This window comes from Quercus lobata, chromosome 10, assembly GCF_001633185.2.
Source record: "Quercus lobata isolate SW786 chromosome 10, ValleyOak3.0 Primary Assembly, whole genome shotgun sequence".
Lineage (NCBI taxonomy): Eukaryota > Viridiplantae > Streptophyta > Magnoliopsida > Fagales > Fagaceae > Quercus > Quercus lobata.
Genome location: NC_044913.1, coordinates 43,030,238 through 43,046,067, shown reverse-complemented (window position 1 = coordinate 43,046,067; position 15,830 = coordinate 43,030,238). Strand labels below are relative to the sequence as shown.

Here is a 15,830-nt window from a genome sequence, read left to right as displayed (position 1 = left end):
TTGTCAACTTATTTTACTATTCAGTTTATTTTTGTTACTATTTATAGACTTCACTACACTTTTTGATATTATTTATGAGTTTTAGTATACTATTTTAGCTAACTTTTACTTTTATTTTTATCTGCAGTACTTTCAATAAAAAAATTTTCAATTTTAACAAAATAATCGGATTTTAAGCCTATCTTTATTTATTTGATGAGAATAATTTTTTGTTTGCAAGAGTTTTGCTGTGGCGGATGTTTTCTTCTCCATATGAAAGAGAGAGATAAAATAATACAATAAAGAAAGGGTAGTACCAATAAAGAGAAAAGCTTTTAAAACATAAAAATCAGTGAAAATTATATTTAAGAAAGGTGCATTCCAAAATGGAACCTTTTAAGTCTGATGCTTAATGGGTTTTAAGCTTTTTTTTTTTTTTTTTTTTTTTATAATTTTTTTTTTTTATGAGAGTTTCAGAGTCAAGCTGGTTGCTTTACATTTATATGTTTTGTGGGTTCTTTTTTATTTTGCTATTCCTAGAGAGGGAAAAGAGTTTGTCATTACAGGTTATCTAATTTTATTGTGCTCTGTTTGGTATTGGGTATTGGAATTTGCTGGTGGGTTTTTGTGGAGGTTTGTTTTTAATGGATGTTTTAGTTTTTTTTTATCCGCAAAAATGGTAAATGCATGAGATTGGAAATGGGTTTTGTTTTGTGTTTCTTTGAAATCTCAACCGCAAATGTATTTCTTCATTGTGCATTGTTCTGGCAGCTTATTGGTAATATCTTTTATCATTCCCATTTTATGGTCTATTGGGTTGTTTTCACTTTTCGTGTTGAATTTTATGACTTTCAGTTTACATTACTTTGGAATCCTTTTTGGAAAATGTAGGAACTGATGATTTGATCTCCATGATTATTATAGACCGAGTGGACCAGGGAAGAGGATGAGAAACTGCTCAATCTTGCTAAACTCATGCCCACCCAATGGAGGACAATTGCACCAATTGTTGGGTGTACTCCATCCCAATGCCTTGAGCAGTATGAGAAACTACATGATGCAGCCTGTGCTAAGGATGAGAACTATGAACCTGGTGATGACCCTTGGAAATTGCGTCCTGGAGAGATTGACCCGAATCCTGAGTCAAAGCCTGCACGTCCTGATCCCTTTGATATGGATAAGGATGAGAAGGAAATGCTTTCCGATGCACGAGCTCGGTTAGCCAATACTAAGGGTAAGAAGGCAAAGAGGAAAGCCAGGGAGAAACAGCTTGAGGAGGCCAAGAGACTTACTTCTCTACAGAAAAGGAGAGAACTGAAGGCTGCTGGAATTGATAACAGGCACGGGGAATAGATTATAATGCTGAGATTCCCTTTGAGAAGAAGCCTCCTCCAGGCTTTTTTGACGTTACTAATGAAGATAGAACAGTGGAACCGCCCAAGTTCCCCGCCACAATTGAAGAACTTGAAGGGAAAAGAAGAATGGACGTGGAAGCACAATTAAGAAAACAAAATATTGCGAAGAATAAAATTTCACAAAGGCAGGATGCCCCATCAGCTATACTACAAACCAACAAGATGAATGATCCGGAAACAGTTAGGAAGAGGACAAAACTTATGCTTCCTGCACCCCATATTTCGGACCATGAGTTGGAGGAGATTGCAAAGATTGGTTATGCTTGTGATCTTGGGGGACTGAGAAACTTATTGAAGGGAGTGGTGCGACGCGTGCTCTTCTAGCAAATTATACCCAGACACCACAGCAGGGAATGACCCCTTTATGAACTCCACAAAAAAACCTGCTAGTAAGGGTGATGCAATTATGATGGAAGCAGAAAACCTGGCAAGGTTGTGGGAGTCTCAGACACCATTATTAGAAGGAGAGAATCCAAAGTTGCACTATTCAGATTTTTCGGGGGTCACTCCTAAGAAGAGAGAGATCCTAACACCAAATCCTATGCTGACTCTTTCGGCAACTCTTGGAGGTGCTTGTCTTGCTCCTAGAATTGGCATGGCACCATCGAGGGACGTCTATTCTTTTAATATGACCCCAAAGGGAACTCCTAGAATTGGCTGATCTTAGAAGGAACTTGCGTTCAGGTTTAAGCACACTTCCACGGCCAAAGAATGATTACCAGATAGTTATGCATCTGGTCCCAGAAGATAATGAAGAACTAGAGGAAAAGATTGAAGAAGATATGTCTGATAGGATGGTTAGAGAAAACACAAGGAGAGGCACGACAACAGGCTTTGATTAGCAAGATATTGAAAGTACTGCAGTGGGAGCTCCCTAGGACTCCTACTGCTTCGTTGGATCTAATTAGAAATTCTCTTTTTAGAGCAGATGGAGGTAAGAGCTCCTTTGTTCCTCCTACTTCTATTGAGCAGGCTGATGAAATGATAAGGAAGGAGCTCTTGACCTTACTAGAACATGATAACGCAAAGTATCCTCTTGAAAAAAAATGAACACGGAGAAAAAGAGAGGGGTCAAGCGCTCTGTGAATGGATCTGCTGTTCCTGAGATAGATGATTTTGAAGAAGAAGAGCTGAAAGAGGTATGAATTTAATTGTGCTGTATCTTCAAGGTTCTCGTTTTCATAACTGCTTCTCTAGTTGTCACTTTTGTCTCCTTGTTTTTGTGTATTTGACTTTAAATGAAGCACCTTTATTGAGTCAGTGGTACTATCCTCCATCTTTGAAGTTTTCATTGATGCAGAAATGAAACCATTGTCTTTTTATGTTTGTACCAGTAGAAGTGTCTAGCATATACACTTGTCAGAAGAATCTTTTAGATATGTGTTCCATCTATCTTTTTTGCATCTCTTAAACATGTATTAATCATCCTTTGGAAGTTTGAGTTGAGAAAAGAAAATAATAGTTAGGAAGAACATAAGATAGATTTATAGTTTGGATGCCAAAACCTGTATGTCTTGGTATATAAATTATGTGTGCTTGTGAATTATTTCTATACAGATGGGCAAGTTCATTCCTATGGCATCAGTATACTGTAATATTTCTTTTTTGGATTCATCATGGTGACCCATTATCTAGGAAAAGCATCTATAACAATGCTTCTTAGAGCGCTCGATTATACTAAAGAATTGAGTTTATGAACTGTTTGTGTGATGATTGTTTATAGTTTGTATTCCTTATAGCTTCCTCCTTTTTGATATATTTGTTTTTACTCTAGACACTTTTATCATCAGAGAGAATCAAGTTGCAAACTTTTAATTATATTGTTGTTGGCAGGCTGATTCTTTGATAGAGGAAGAGGCCCAATAAGTTCATGTGGCAATGGGGCATGAGGATCAATCCCTTGACGAATTTGTTGAAGCACACAAAACTTATTTAAATGATCTCATGTACTCCCCTACCCATAATGCTTATGGTCTCTCAAGTGTGGCTGGAGAGTGAGAAAGAAGATGGTTGGTGATAAAGCTAAGGCAGAGAGCCTTGAGAATAAGGTTAAAGTTCTCACACATGATTAGGAGGTGTGCTAGTGCCATTTCTTAAGGACAGTTCTACCTGCCGAATCTTTGTTCTGGCCCTTCTGGGCAATATTTTTAATTTTATATTAGTGCCACTTCTTGAGGATCATGTCTTCTTCCTAAAACTTGTTGCTACTTTCATAAGTTTTTATTCTATGGCAAACTTACTTTTATCATGAGAGAAAAAAAAAAAAAATCATGTTGCAGTTTTTCGCATCAAATGTGAAATATGGTTTAAATTATAGCTGTTGCATGACATGTCTTTAATAGCAAAATTTTGGCAGAAATATGTTTTGAGTTGTTTCCTGAATATATTGGAACCTTAACTGTAAATTAACATAAATGCAGATGTATGGGTTTACACTTGCATTGGCATTGCAGACCTCTGTTTCAACAAGCTCTTTTTTGTTTTTTAATCATTATCTGGGGTAGAAATTTCTCTCAAAATGTGTCTGTTATTTTTTCAACAATGATAGGGCAATGGGGGAAAAAAGAGAATGTAATTTATTACAATGCTGTGCTAAAACCCATATAAATAATCTTTTAATCAAGATCACGGAAATTTCACCCATTAATTAAATGTAAAATTTGCTCGCAGATCCATTGCTTTTCAGCCATGTTACTTAAAATCTGTTAGAGATATATATTAGACATATTAGCCCAATATAATAGGCCTAAGCCCATTCCTGCTTGTACTAGTAGTCTAGGGTTTAGTCGCCTATATATACTCATGTTAGGGTTCATTGTAACATAGGAAGTTATTGTACTACACTCTTATACATAATAAAGATGTAGCCCTTAAGGGATTCCTCCGTGGATGTAGGCCGCAAGGCTGAACCACGTAACCCTCGTGTTCTCAGTGTTCCTATTCTATACTTCCCCTTTCCGCATCCATTCTAGCATACACAATATGGTATAACACATCGCGTTGCTAATATTTAACATGGTATCAGAGCCAAACTCCGTTCTTGGCATCAAACAAAACATCTCTAGCAGGTAAAGAAGATTCTCACGTGCATACCACCATCTGAAGTCACACATGTTTCTCTGCTGGATCTAGAATTCATCGCATCTCGCAGCCACCGTGGCGCAGTGCTGTGTCCAAGATCCACAAACTCAAGCAAAGCGAGGACTTAAATTATCAGATCTGTGCACATCAAGCCTTCGCCTGATGAAACCAACAAGACATAGGTGCTCCACGGCATATCGCGGCCAAAACCCAGAAACCCGACCTCCAACGGCAGCCGCACGCGCCACCACGCGCGACCAATGGCTCCTGGAACTCTCACACGCGCCGCCGAAGATTCTCAACTCCCAGCTCGGATCACAGTCACACGCGCCGCCATGACGGCCTCCTCGTCCACCGATCTACAGAACCTGAAATTCTGGGGCTCAACCGAGCTCACACGCGCCTCCCTATTTTCCGGCTTCTCCTCCACGCGCCGGCTTCTCCGTCACGCGCCTTCCACTCGCCGGAAATCTGCTGCTGACGTCATCTGGATGACGTCATCACTCCACGTCAGCAGCCACGCAAGCACATCCACGTCAGCCCTAGTCCACGTCAGCGACACGTCATCAGCCACGTCAGCAGTGTCGTCTCGTCAGCACCACGACCCGGACCGACCCGACCCGGACCACCCGGATCTGACCCGTGAGCACTTTGACTGTTGACTTGACTCTGGACTTTGACTTTTGACTTCTTGCGTTGACTTTTGACCAAAAGTCAAAATTTCCAAAAAGGCCTATCTTGCTCAGTTTTTCGCGTAGATTCCGATTTTGGCCTCCGTTTCTTCATTTGAAGCTCCAAAATTGGACATTTGGCACATTCTTCATTGTGGTTTCTTCAAAGGCATTCTTCAAAGCATCTTCAAGTGATCTTCTCATGCTTATCCAACCTCAAGTCTTCATCGAGCTTCCGCCTTGAGTTTGAGGGAGGGTGTTAGAGATATATATTAGACATATTAGCCCAATATAATAGGCCTAAGCCCATTCCTGCTTGTACTAGTAGTCTAGGGTTTAGTCGCCTATATATACTCATGTTAGGGTTCATTGTAACATAGGAAGTTATTGTACTACACTCTTATACATAATAAAGATGTAGCCCTTAAGGGATTCCTCCGTGGATGTAGGCCGCAAGGCTGAACCACGTAACCCTCGTGTTCTCAGTGTTCCTATTTTATGCTTCCCCTTTCCGCATCCATTCTAGCATACACAATATGGTATAACACATCGCGTTGCTAATATTTAACAAAATCAAACTCCATAGGTTACTAAAATATTGGATATTATGATTTTTCAGACATCGAGCTAAAACAGTTCTCTGGCTAAAGATTGGGGAAACCTTCAAGAAGATGGACACTGCCACATTGGAGCTCGAGTTGTTTTAAAGCTTTACAAAAGCAAGAACAATTAGCAGCTTCACACCGGATAGATAGTATCTGGAAGGAAGTTCAGAAGCAAAAGGAGCTTGAACAAACCTTACAGAGGCGGTATGGGGATCTTGTGCCAGAGCTAGAGAAAATGCAACAAGCACAAAAGCAAGAAGAGATTGCAGCCAAGAATCATGCTCTGGAGTTGTCTAAGGCTGCAGAAGATCAGACTGTTGTGCAGAGCGTAGTGACTGATGAGCCTATTCCCTCTTCAAAAGAGCAGCTTGGAAGCTCTATTCCTTGTAGATAATCTAATGATGAAAATGCAGGCCAGCAAATGGATGTTGAAAAAGAGCATCCTTCTGTGGACCTAAAACCTGATATGGATGCTGATGGCCAGAAAGTGCACCCTCAACCGTGCATGGATGTAAACTTGCAAAGTAACATGCCTTATGCAGAGGGAAAGAGCACCACAACACTACAAGGTGCTAGTTTTGAAGGTAATGATATTCAGCTCTCGCATTCGGATAGAGAGCTCTAACGGAGCTCCAGACATGATGCATGTGGAGGAAAATAAGATTGTTATCGACTCTGTTGATGGGGCCTCTGGTGACATATGACTGTCGAGGTTACCAAAGAGAATCCACATATTGAGGATCACTGGCATGTATTGGAAGCCAGGAATCTAGATGGAGTTTTTAACAAGCAAGAAGATTAGTACCAATAACGGTTGGCAATGATGGTTGTGCTTATGGGGGTGCCATGTGTGGCCTCTAGTGGGAAAGGGAAGGTCATAATTCAGCTGGGAATAGCATTAACAAAACGCCAAATGTGTTGATGCCGGAGGAGAATCCGCCTTTCCTGTGTTGTCGATCCTAATCTGTGTTGAGAAACAATCTGGATATGGCAGATATGAATGCCCACTTCCAAGCAGATTATTGCAGGGTTAGACAGTTGCTGAATTTTGCGTTTCCTATGAATTGATGAAATCTTCAATTGGAGTTTGTGTTGTAGCTGAGTGGTAACCCGACCTTTGGTGATGTTCGTTGATTGTCACAATTTTGCAATTCAGGTTCATACCAGAACTGGAAATCAATTCTGTACTGTTTTGTTCTGTTTAAACACAAACCAAAAATAAGAAAAAAGGACGTGGTTAAAGATCCTTTTTTGGTGAATGAGAAGAGCTTAATTTGGTCTTGCATATGGTGCAATTATTATTCAATTGTGAAATATAAGTTGTTGCAATTTTTCTTTTTGCTATGATAATGTAGTGTCCGCTTAAGATTTAAATGACTGCATCACAGTTTCCCTTATCAATATTCAGGATTTTGCATTTTATTTGATCCGGTAGCCCACTTTTTAGCAAAGGCAGAGGTTGAAGTTATGAAGAATGTTATCTGTCTCTTTGTGATGTCACAGCCCTCATGCTACCATTACAGCCATTAAGGCTGTGTTTGGTTCGCGTAAAACCATTTCCGGAAAGGAAAACGTTTTCATGTGTTTGGCTGTCACAAAATTCATTTTACGGAAAATTAATTTTGTTGTTTGGTTCATTTAAACATTTTACCAGAAAATGCATCAAATCCGGCAAAATGCTCGTCCGACGAGCGTCCGACGAGCGCGCTCGTCGATCGCGCCGCTCGATCGACGATCGCACAGCGCGATCTCATCGATCGCAATCGTGCACCGCACCGCTCGTCGGCGCGGTGCGATCGTCGGACGAGCGGCGCGATTGTTGATCGCGCCGCTCGTCGGCGCGGCGCGATCTGGGCTCTCTCTCTCTGATCTGGGCTCTCTCTTCTCTTTCTCTCGCTCTCTTTTTCCAGAAGTGATTTGAAGTGAAAATGAGGGGAGAAAATGATTTCCGGGTCAAAGGTGAAAATATTGGTCAACCGGAAGTCATTTTCCGGAAAATAATATTTTCCGTGACAGCCAAACACTCCGGTTTTACGGAAAATGATTTCCGGAAACAGTTTTCACCCAATTCAAACACAGCCTAATTTAACAGAAAATTATTCAAAAATTAAAACCTGGTTAATAAAAAAGCTAATCACAATTGTTATTTGGTTTCAAACCATGTGCAAGTTGAAGATATTCATGTTAAAGTAGCTTGTGATTGTGAAGACTGTTTTAAAAAATAAGAAGAGCATAAAGAAGATATATTTCTTAAAAGGAGTGAAGATTAACTTTTTACTTGCTAATTCAAAGTGGGAATTCTCTTCTTATAGATTGTTTCTACTGGAGCTTAGCATGAAAGTGCATATGTTCGATACATAAGCTCAAATCAAGAATCCTAGTGTCTTAATTCTATCAATTTCCATGCAAGCAAGACCTGGTACCATCGCAGGTCAGATTCAGCTCTAGATTTTTAGGTGTTGAAAGTTGAAACTCATCTGATGCAGATAAGCTAGAACCATTTAACACACAAAATTAAAAAATATGAAAAATAAATATAGAAATAGAACACAGGAGTCAACACCTAGACTTGTTTAGAATCAGAAAAATCCTTGGAGTAAGCACTAGGATATGCAGGAAGCGCATAGAAAATTTTATTATAATTTAGGGTTTGTTTGTAGCAAAATAATTTTTAAAAGGCAAAATACTATTTACGCATTTTTCACAAGTTGGCTGGTCTATGAACAAGGCTGTGGGACCAAAAAAAAAAAAAAAAAAAAAAAACCGCAAAATACGCAAAACTCCTTAGGCAGACGCATGCTTAATTTTATTAGATTTTGGAGTCACTTGTAATTTTTATTTGTAAATTATATATAGTTTTTATTTTAGGTCCTAGTATTTAATTAGGTATATAGTATTTTTATTTAAAGTCTAGGGCATTTTTGTGATATGCCATTTGGATTTCTAGTGATAGTTAGAATTAGGGTTTAGTGTGCCTACTTAAGCTTTCAGTTGTGTACCCCTGTCAAAGGAGAGATTCTTTTGATGAATAAAAGTTTATATTGAAATTATCTCTAGGGTCTAATATCTATTAGAAATATGTGATTAAATGATTAAATTTATTATATCTCAATAGTTTAAATTTTGGGGACAATTAGTAATTTAACATGATATTAGAGGAAGATGTCATAAATTTGATCATTGTATCATTTGCTCTACCCACCATTTAAAATTTTATGAAGTATGTGGTTAAATGATTAAATTTATCATACCAATAGTTTAAACTCTCCTAGTGGTTTTTCCTTATTGGATGCTAACTCTAAACAAGACTATAAGTGCTAACTGTAGGTTCTATCTTTACTTTTCCTATTTTTAATTTTAATTTTGAATTATTCTTGTTTTTCTTGTGTCAAATTTAGTATTAGAGAAAAAAATTCGATTTGTATGAAGATCATTGTTACTCAACAGAGACTAGGTAAAAAAAAACCCTCATGGATTCTCCAATACTAAAAATTTTGATTCCCCACTAGCCACCATTAATCATTGTCACATTTATTTAGGGTCTGTTTGGTTGGGGAGATTTTAGTGGGATGGAAAAGGGGGGAGAGAAAAGTGGAGAGAATGATTTTTTGGGTGTTTAGTTGAAGAGAAGAGAGGAGTGAAAATTGGTGGGGCTCAAATGTTTTCTTCTCAGGCCTGCTAAAATGTTTTCTCCCCAAATCAAGGACAAAACTGGAGACAAGAATTGCAGATGAAAAAACCCATGTGCTCATTGCACATGGGTTTGTCATTTTCTTCTTTGGTCTTTTTTATTTATTTATATATATTTTTTTCTTTGGTTTTATTCTTTGGTTTTTGTCTTTTTATGTACCCCTCATTTTATTTATTTATTTATTTTTTGCTCATTTGTTTTTTTTTTTTTTTTGAAAGAGTTTCAACCTATGGTGTCCACTCCTGATAATAGCTCTTTATCATCAGACCAAGACACCAACCAGTTTTTGGTGTAGGTGGGGATTGAATTCCAAATCTCTTATACAACCATCAGAGACTTTACCAATTAAACTAACTGGAACCTACTTTGCTCATTTGTTTTGGATCCCTTGGCTTGTGTTCTTTAAAAAAAAAAAAAAAATTGAAGTGTCCATGCACAATTTTTTAATAATAAAATGTGTTACTTTTTGTTTTTTTTTTAATAAGGACATAATTGTAAATTTATACCAACTTCATTTTCTATCATTTCTATCATCTCATTTTTTCTTCTCAACCAAATAAATGAGTTTTTCATCTTTCCACTTTTTCACTATCCCAACCAAATACATATTAGAAAAAAAAAATTAAATCTCTTATATTCTCCCATTTTTCCACCCCTTCAACCAAACAAACGCTTAAGTTAGTTTGAGAAAAAAAAAGTCAAAAATCTCTAATCTCTCCACTTTTCCGATTGTGATGTCTTCTCAAACCATAGTTTGAGCAAAAAATCAAAAATCAATTTTTAATTAAGTTTGGTTCCTTATTAGCGTCTGCAGATTACTCAAAGTGAAATTTGGGATGAAAACCAAATTCGATGTAGATTTTGACTTCATGGGTTAGGGTTCGAGCTTAGAAAATGCCCCACTTAATAAGAAGATTTTTTGCAATGCAAGTAACAATGAAATATAAGAAACTAAACGTGACTACAATTTTTAAGAGACTAAGTGATTGTTTGGATAACACGTTTATTACGTTTGCGTTTTCAATTTTGCGTTTTTCTCTTTTATTTTTTATTTTTTATTCACGCATTTTAGAGTGACAAATTTCACTGTTCACGGGACCCACAGTCACTTTATTCAGAAAAAAATATATTAAAAATGGGTCCCATGGTACTATTTATACATTTAAAAATTATTTTGCTACAGTGTTTTCAGTTTTCAACAAAAGAAGTTGTATCCAAACGGACCCTAAGTTCCAATACCTATCTCTAAGTTATTTCCAATGCCATTGATTTGAAGTAAACTGACTTGAAGTAAATTAAATCAAATCTAACTAATTTGAAGTAAACAAATTCAAAGTGGAATGAGAGGAGAGCAAGAGTCATGAATGTTAATATGATTTCAATTGCCAATGACTTATAGATCAAATGATATTCCTTCTGTTATAATAAAGAATGAAGGGTAAAGTTGTGTGTTCAAAATTCCCTGGATGTATCAATAAACTTATCATTGGAAATAAAAATAAAATAAAATAAAATAAAAAAAGAAGAAGATTTCAACGAACAAATTTATGAAGCTGGTAAGGGATGTGTTTGACGATTCACATAATGGGAAGCACTAGGAAGTTGCATGGAAGCAAGGAAGGTTGTAATCTGCTGCAGTACTTTAAGAGTTCAAAAGTCATAACAGTGATTCCAATGTTCCGCAAATATATGATGAATGTTTTCGAAATCCAGACCACTGATAAGAGAATAATAATTAATAAAGAAAAACGAGGTATTTTAAGGTTCTTAAAGGTCTCACTTGTTGGGTCCCAAGCACCCAACATAACTATCAGTTGAAAATAAATAACTTGATTAATAATTGATGCAATTATAAAATAAATATAACTCAACTATAAAAGTATAATTTTTTTGTTGATGAAAAGTGAACCAAGAAAAATTTATAGGTTTTCCAATAAATTTTCACTAAATATATAAACTAAGAAGAAGATAAAAAGTAATCTAACAACTTTTTATTATATATATATAACAACTGTTTATTAAAGGTTCCAGATCCACTGCTCTAATAATTACTACTATCTGTATAATGTAATCACCCTCTTACTTATGGGAAGGGGCGAGTTTTATTTAGAAAAATAAAATAAAGTACCAAATACTAATAGTCTTTATAAACTTGAGAAGTTTTTGGTAGAAACTTGAGAAGTTATGACTTATGGCATACATAAATTATATCATGCTATCGTATACACCTGAGCATACAAAATGTCAAAAGATATATATATATATATATATATATATATTTTTTTTTTTTGAGAAACTGACAACTAACAACTAACTAAACTGACTTTGCTTTTTTTTTTTTTTCAAAGCCAATGTTTCACCACTTTAAAGCCCCCATACATAGGTTACAAGTTTGCGTTACTAATCCCTAAAAAAAAAAAAAAAAAAAAAGTTTGCGTTACTAAACCCGGCCACAAATGTCAAATATTTAAATCTTAATTAGTTGACAAAAATGTAGAGATATACACTCATTTGCAGGGATGTTCCTCTCTTTAATTTTATCACTTGGAGGGGGCATGAACCATTTAATTTAATTAATTTATTTATTTTTTATTTTTAAGATGGAGTCTTTTTAATAATAAGCAGTATTATTCCCCAACAACGAAGTACCAAGAGTGAAAACTAAGTGAACACATACAATTTATTACTATTCTATTTTAATAAGAGTCTTGTAATTTAATTTGCTGATATCTTTTAGGTATTTTCAAGATATCTAGAATTCAATTATCTCTTACATTATTGGTATATTAATCAATAATTTTTTGATAAAATGATATTTTTTAGTATTTTCAACAAAAATGACTGCATTTTACTCGTTTTACATGAATTCAATGTCATAGATTTACTGAATGATTGGACGGTATGATTGTTCAGCCAAGGCCCACGGGCTAAAAGCAGTTTTGTAAATAAAAATGTGTCGGCAACACCTCATGGATGAATAAAGAGTACAGGAGGTCCTATCAAAAAAAAAAGAGTACGAGAGGAGACTTTGATAAGGTCTTAGTTTGATGATAAGGGTGTAAATTAAAGTCAGTAAATTGAGAAACTGTGGCAGATATTCTGTCTTTATATTGCTTTGATTTTCCTCCAATATTCTTTGACAACAAGCACAATATATGTCTTAAAATTTCCCGTATTGGTATTGTACATACTACATAGAAGGCCGTGTCCATCAGTTTTTTTAATAACAAAATTAGTTTTTTTCTTTTAAATAAACTAATTTTTATTTATTTTATCACATATTTAACATAAAATTATCAACAATTCTCTTATTTAGTAAATAAGCTTAAAAAAAAAAAGGGTTAGGAGATACCCAGCACATTAGTTTGTTTGGAAAGGTTTTCAGATCCGGACAGTTTATTAAACCATAAAAGGGAGAAGTTCAAGGTTTTTGAGGTCAAATCGAGGCCGAACCGGGATCAAACCGTGATGACGTCATAATTAATTAAAGCCTAAATATAGATATTAAATTTATAAAACTAACAAAATTGACAATATGTCTATATATGTGAGAGAAATTTAATGATTTTCAAGCATATATTTAATAATTAAATAAGAAAGTTAATAAAATAAAATAATAACCATGAAAATATTAAAATTTATGATTAATTTTTGAAGTAAAGTTGAATATCTTTAAAGGATTTTAATTATAATTTTTTTTTATTCCTCGTAAGAGATGGATAATTTAATTAAGAAGAATAAACTTGTGTTAAGTTGTTTTTATTAAAAAAAAAAATGCTAAGGGGTTCACGGTTCTTGCCATCGGTTCGTGTGGTCCAACCCTGGTTTTAGGGGTTCACGGAATTAACAAAAAATCTGATTTTTTATGCTTAAAAAATCGATTTTCATCCCGGTTTCCGATTTTTGTAGTCCGACCTTCCGGTCTGGTCTGGGTCTGAAAACCTTGCTATTTAGGATTTGATTAATTGTACCAATTCATATTCTATAAGCAATGGCCAATAGGCACTTAGTGAAACATGGACCGTGGGATAAAAAGTTTAAAAACAACAAGGGGGAAGACTGAAGAGTCATTAGTGGGCTCCTTCATTTACGGATTTATCCATTTCTGTAGAATTTTTTTTTTAATATTTAGAAAAACACACATAAAAGAGAGGAAAAAGAATTTTAAATTCTAATATAAAGACATACTACAAATTTTACTCAAAAACCATAGTATATAATATCCTATCAAAAAAATAGAAACTATTGTACTTAATATTTGAAGATATTTTTATTACACTATCATGTTTAGGGCAAAAAAAGTCATAATTTAAGACTATTGTGCAAAAATTCATACAAATAATCATATATTTAGACCAAATATTTTCTTACACTAGTTTATATCTAAAATTTTATAAAAATATCCATAATAATTTAAGACTAACAAGTAACATATTATTGAGAGAAAATGAACAAAGTCAATAACAAACTATTTGTTATAGGATTATAACTTATTTTTTAGCCATGATTGTCACAATTCTGACATGCATATCATTTTTACACAAATCCATCATTTTTTCTTTGCCACTTGCCATTTTATCACATTAAAATTGTGAATAAAAAAAAGTTGTGATCTTAAATTTTATTATGACAAATATAATTGAAGTTTGTCCAAACGCAGAGTCATATTTTGTCAATGGCGTGATTGGCGCTTTCTCTTTGAGTTGGGCATTGGGGAAAGTTCCGAATTATTAAGCAGAGGGAGAAAGGTCATGTATAAGTGAATTACCATGGCAAGTTAAAGTTAAAAAAACATGTGGCTTCTCTTCACCAGTAGTACCAGAAGGTCAAAGCCTTACGCATTATATATATATATATATATATATATATATATTATATTTATATTTGATAAGCACACATTATATATGTTTGTTTCTCAATTCAGCATAACTTTTATTTTTGGTATATTAGTAAGATATAGCAAATACTAATGACATGTTTGGTCTAACTTATTTTTAATCTTTTTTTTTTTTTAAAGTGCTATTTCAAATAATTGCACTCACAAAAAAATAAATTTGCCCAGAATTTTGTAATTCAAATAGTATTACTTAATGTTTTTGACAAAAACATATTGAGTTCAAATCTCATCACATATTCTAATTATCGAATTATAAAAAAGAAAGAAAGTAGAATTATTATTTAAAAAAAAAAAATTTAAAAGCGATGTTTCATATCGTGGGGCATTGGCATTTTACTATCATTTGCCTGCTTTTTATTTTTTAATATATAAGTATTATTGATGTTGATTTTTTTCTTTGGGGGTAAAAATTGATGTCGATTATGCTCTTTGGCTGCTGTTGACTTCTAATTCTTCTAGTAAAAATGGTTCGATATATAGTAACAACTTTGTGATGGTTGAGAAAAAGTCAAATAATTCCATTAAATAAAATCACATGAAGGTATAGAAAATGTCAAATAATTGTATATTACAATGTGATAGTCATCCTTTTATCATTCCTCCACTAATTTGAAAGTTAAAATATTCTTCAAATTAATGAAATAGATGATACAACAATCGTGGGTAGTGACAACAACAAACAAGAACGAAAACAGTAACATTAAAGCTAATAAAAAAAATTTACATCTCAAGATTCTCAACTGATATTTTCTTGATCGTGGGTAGTGACAACAAGAAACAAGAACAAAAACAGTAACATTACACAAGTATAAATGCTTGTGGGGTGTGGAGGGTAAGGGCCGGGTTTAAGTCTCCAGGAGAGAGTTTCACATACATATACACTTAGATTATGTTAGAGTAAAAATTCTATTTTATATTAAAAAAAAAAAACTAATAAAAATTTTATTTCTCAACTGAAATTTTCTAATATTAATGACATCTCAAATTATTTAAAAAAAGAAAAAAGAAAAAGGATTATAAGAACACCTATTATAACCTGAAGATCATGATGAATTAAACGCTTCCACATTTCATGATCTTCATGAAATAGTGTACAAGGATTGAGAAAATTTGAAGCTTGATACATCCTCTCTTGGGAGGCAGCTGGATTTGCCCTCTATTGCACCTTTTTGCCTTCACTCTTAACTCTTGTGGTCGGAACTTGATATTGGCCACTCTCCTTTGATCCATATTGAAAAACCAAGCTGTGCCAAATGTGAGTATTTGAGAAAGGGAGATTGAGAGATATAAAAGAAGTTGGTTATCTCAAAATTTGCTTCCAAATATCTATGCATATATAGGGGAAAGAATCATGAATATCTTTCTTTTCTTTTTTTTGATTGCCGAAGGAATCATGAATATTATAATTATATGATTTGGACTACAAAATGTGTCAACTTGGCATGGACGTGTTTGACAAAAAATGAAGACATTCACATTAGAGATTCACAA

At 34.6% G+C, this 15,830-nt stretch overlaps 1 pseudogene; it reads left to right on the top strand.

The window, feature by feature from the left end:
* The first annotated feature begins 718 nt into the window (after positions 1-718).
* Positions 719-6,975, top strand: LOC115964792 (annotated as a pseudogene).
* The last annotated feature ends 8,855 nt before the right edge of the window (positions 6,976-15,830 follow it).